General features: G+C 42.7%; 1 long non-coding RNA gene across 1 annotated transcript; it reads right to left on the bottom strand.

Moving 5' to 3' along the window:
- Positions 1-2,091: 2,091 nt before the first annotated feature.
- On the bottom strand, positions 2,092-3,068 carry LOC115539068 (uncharacterized). Its single transcript, XR_003975659.1, has 3 exons — positions 2,783-3,068; positions 2,412-2,510; positions 2,092-2,196 (listed from the first exon to the last, which is right to left on the bottom strand). It is a non-coding gene; the product is annotated as an uncharacterized LOC115539068 (long non-coding RNA).
- Positions 3,069-4,212: the final 1,144 nt, after the last annotated feature.

The raw sequence follows: 4,212 nt of genomic DNA, 5'->3' as shown, positions 1-4,212 counted from the left end.
TTAAAACACAATGAATATGGTGGAATATAACAGTCGAAATGTGATGTTAAAATAATATTTAACTGTACAGGGACACTGTATTTGAGGAAAAATAATAATAAATTGTGGAAAAACACAGCCACAAATAAACGGATCCTTCCTGCTTGCTGTACGATACGCTTACTTGCTCACAGCATAACCTCGGCGATCTGCAGCGGCTGATCTGAAGAATCCGGGTCACGGCACCATTTGTAACCAATGTCTTTCTGCGTTGTGTCTTGTATCTTCCAGTGAGGCACACACAGGAGTCGAGTACTAGAGGTTTATTCTTTCCAAAGGAGACAAAACAACACGGGCGTCACACACAATCCGGGATATCACTCTCCACTCAGCTCCGTGCATCAGCGCTCACTCACGCTAGACACATATATCCTGTGACTTTCAATAAATACATGTAAGGAATAAATTATAAAAATGTAAACAAAGCATAAAATGATCTCAAATAAATTAATTAAATAAAAAGACAGTATATTAAATATATACACTAATAAAGGAAATAAAATATAATAGAGAATTGTCATTTTCCTCACACTCATTTTACATATTTTACCATAACAAAGACACATAACAGGCATACCTTTCCAAAGGAGACAAAACAACACGGGCGTCACACACAATCCGGGATATCACTCTCCACTCTACAAAACAAAGGAAGCAAACAATTGACCACACATACCGGATAAAACAACCGCATTTGAAATATCAAGGCGGGAAAAAACTAAGCTACCACCGGCTCAAGCTAGGTTACGAGTTAATCAAAATCCACCCTTCCAACAGTTCAATTAAATTGTCTAAAGCACCAGAGTTTCTCCCGCGTGCCTAAAAGCACGTCACAAAGCAGTGTGAACCACCACAGCCGTTCAAGGGCAACAAACAAGGGGTTAACATAAAAATCTAACGGAGAGAGACACAAACGGAACTCAGCAGCTCCGTGCATCAGCGCTCACTGACGCTAGACACACAGGTGCAACGCCAAACCACTCCCCCGGGAAACAAAAGGCATGCCATACGGAACAACGAAATCAACTTACAACTAGGAACCAATATTTGGTGGAGTTCACAATCAAAAAGGTATGAACAATGATAAAAAAATAACACAAAATAAAATTAAATTTAGCTCGGCTACACAAGGACAAGTCAACAGACAGATCACGTTCAAAAGGAGTGGTCGTTAGCGTCTTCGCCGCTATCCTCCAGGCTAGCCCAGGACAGTTGGGCAGCTTTGGTGGTAAACAACGGGTGGCAAAAACAGCAGTCGGCAACGACACAATCGGCAGTACCTAGAAGGCATACAGGTCACCCCGTTAGTGCTATACATAATTCTAAAAATAGCGATATAAAATAAGGCATACCTACCAGGAAGTTGGCAACTTCCTACTTAAGCCAGCGGCTCACAGCGCACCGCTGAATGTTACCATTCGGTTGGAATCCACACCGAGACTGTTACGCGATCAACAACCTGCACGCATCACCAACCAAGGCAGGGCACCAGCAGGCACCAGCAAGCAACAGGCACAAGCGCTGCAAAGCGTCCAGTGTGAAAAAGTAAATCACCATGCCAAACAAATCAGCTAGAGCGTCCACAGGGAAAGCACGCGTACATACCGGTAGCAAGTTGCCTGGAGGGGCGTAGCAGGAAATAACGAGGAGACAAATTGTGGCACCTCCCGACACAAAAAGCTACCTCAGAATAAATAAGGTGGAGACGCAAGCCATTGGCTGTGACGGCCCTGATCATTACAAATGGCTCTGCCCCTGCGTCTCACCACAATCACATAAGCAATATTCAAAGTAGCTCCTCTGGAACATATCTGCACAGATTTTCCCTGGCTATGAAAGGAAAAAAAAAAAAAAAAGAAACATACCCACAAAATTACAAATACAGTTATAATTGTGTGTTACAATGCGATTCAGGCAGATTTGCCCTTCCTCCTCGAACAGACTGGTGCTCCAGAAGCTTTAAAAAAGCATGCCTCGACAGGGAGGGAGCTGCCAACTTTATGTTTGAAAATGCCTCAAAAACATCAAACGAATATGAAGTCTGGCAGTTGGTAGTGCTTGGCCAGTAATTATACTGTAGAAGGTCCTTTACCCCTGGAGTCCATTCTGTTGTGCAGCAAGAGCAGACCTTTCGGGGTAAACACATCTCGTATCGTCCTGTGAAAAAAAAAACATTACACTAAGGATGTTTCACAGACACAATTGTGGTAAAGTTGATTGATAATAGTCAATAATAGTATCATTTGACAAGAAATTTAACGTTTGGTAATTGCTGGTATATTGATGAATTGAAGTTTGCCGTGCTTGCAGATGTTAAGTTGGGGTGCAAGTTCTGTGGTACTGAAACAAAAAGTGTGACTTCCAGGACATACCATTTATAGTGACCACTGCAATATGCCTCCCAGTGGTAACCTCAGCCTCTTCAGTGCAACCACATATTACCCTTTGGGCAGGCATTGGCAACTGACATACTGCAAAACAGAAAATATCTGTTTTTCTATATGCTTGTTACAATAGTGATTCGAAAATCCCACTCCAACATCCACAAAGTTGGCCAGACCACTATACCATATGTCACTATCACTGCTTTCTGACAAAAAGGAAATGTTTTAACATATCAAACACTGTGAAAAACCAACAGAATCAGTCAATGAGTGATGTAAATTAGGTTTCCGCACAATATTTTCACACAATATTTGGAATAACTCTTTACTAGTCTACAGAAATTGTTGAATGAACATACCCTGCTCGGAAAAATGAGGCTGGCCATTCCCATCCACCACCACTGCCTTTGTAGGGGGAATAGGCTCCAGATAGCCATGGAATATTGCCACCCTGCCATGGAAGACATGCCTCCTGTGGACCTCTATGTCACACTTGCCACAGAGGTACTCAAAGTCCAGTGGGACACACTCAAGGCACCGAATAACTGCCTCCTCTTCGTGGCATTTCTGGCATGTTTCCTGTAATGCTCTCTGTGCCGAGAGTTTGGCATCTAGGAGTAATGGCCTTGCTAATTTTGCCCTAACTCCAGCGAGCACCTGCTGTTGTGTCCAGGTTATGTCTGCTTTTGCCACTGGAGCTTCAGAGGCAAGGGTACCCCTTAACTCTTGAAGACGAGTTTCTGAACATAATATAACTGTTTAACCATCCGTCAATTGTGGGAAGGCGTAATACAAATTGAGTTTGACCGTGGAACACACTAGTGTTAAATTCAATTATGGTTTAATGCTTTTTGACCATGGTAACTATTTAATGGTATTACAAACAACATTATCAAGTGATAAGAGCCCTTCCCGCTCCCCCTCCCCCCCACACACACACACACATCCCACACCCCATGGTAATGGTCAGAGTCAGAGAGATCATTGAGAAAGTTGTGGGTATGAAGTTGTGGATATGGAGGAATGGGAAATGTAGTCATACAGAATATGCAGGCATACTCACCAAGACTTGCAGTCAATTCAATTCCTTCGAGCTGGACTTCCTCACTCACTGGGTTCACGGAAGCTGCAGAGACCAATATTTTTTGGGTTATCTATAGTATCAGGCTTCATTTTAGTCTGGAAATCCCCCAAAAATCAACCATACATCTGTCAAAGAGGGATAACACCATATTTCTACCCGCTGGCATTTCGTGAATTATTATTTAACCATGACAACAGTGCAGTAAACAACAACCTGATGCATGTCTGGGTGATTTCTGACGTTTCTGAAGTCGGCTCGTGACCACTTTCTTTTTTTTGACTGCACTCTTCTTTCTCCTCTTTTTTTTTGGAGGAAAGTGGGAGTCTCCCATTGCTGCCTACATGACAATAACAGCAACATTTTCAGATACAATATCAGACTGTAAAGTTATACTTTACATTGGATTACTCAAACAACAGCAATGGTAAAGTTCATACAAATGGAAGTAAGCTGATGAAATTGGTCTCACCCGGGCCTCAAGGAGTAGCGCATTACTGATTTCAGAAGCCATATGGTCCCTGATCTCAACGGCATCAGAACAAACCTTCTGGTTTTTGAACATCGCTGGACAATTGACACACAATACAGATAAAATACAGGAGTGTGTGTGTGTGTGTGTGTGTGTGTGTGTGTGTGTGTGTGTGTGTGTGTGTGTGTGTGAGTGTGAGAAAGAGAGAGAAAGTGTGAGAGAGAGAGCGAGAGAGA

The sequence above is a fragment of the Gadus morhua genome, unplaced genomic scaffold (genome assembly GCF_902167405.1).
Source record: "Gadus morhua unplaced genomic scaffold, gadMor3.0, whole genome shotgun sequence".
Classification (NCBI taxonomy): domain Eukaryota; kingdom Metazoa; phylum Chordata; class Actinopteri; order Gadiformes; family Gadidae; genus Gadus; species Gadus morhua.
This window is presented reverse-complemented; position numbering and strand designations above follow the sequence as displayed.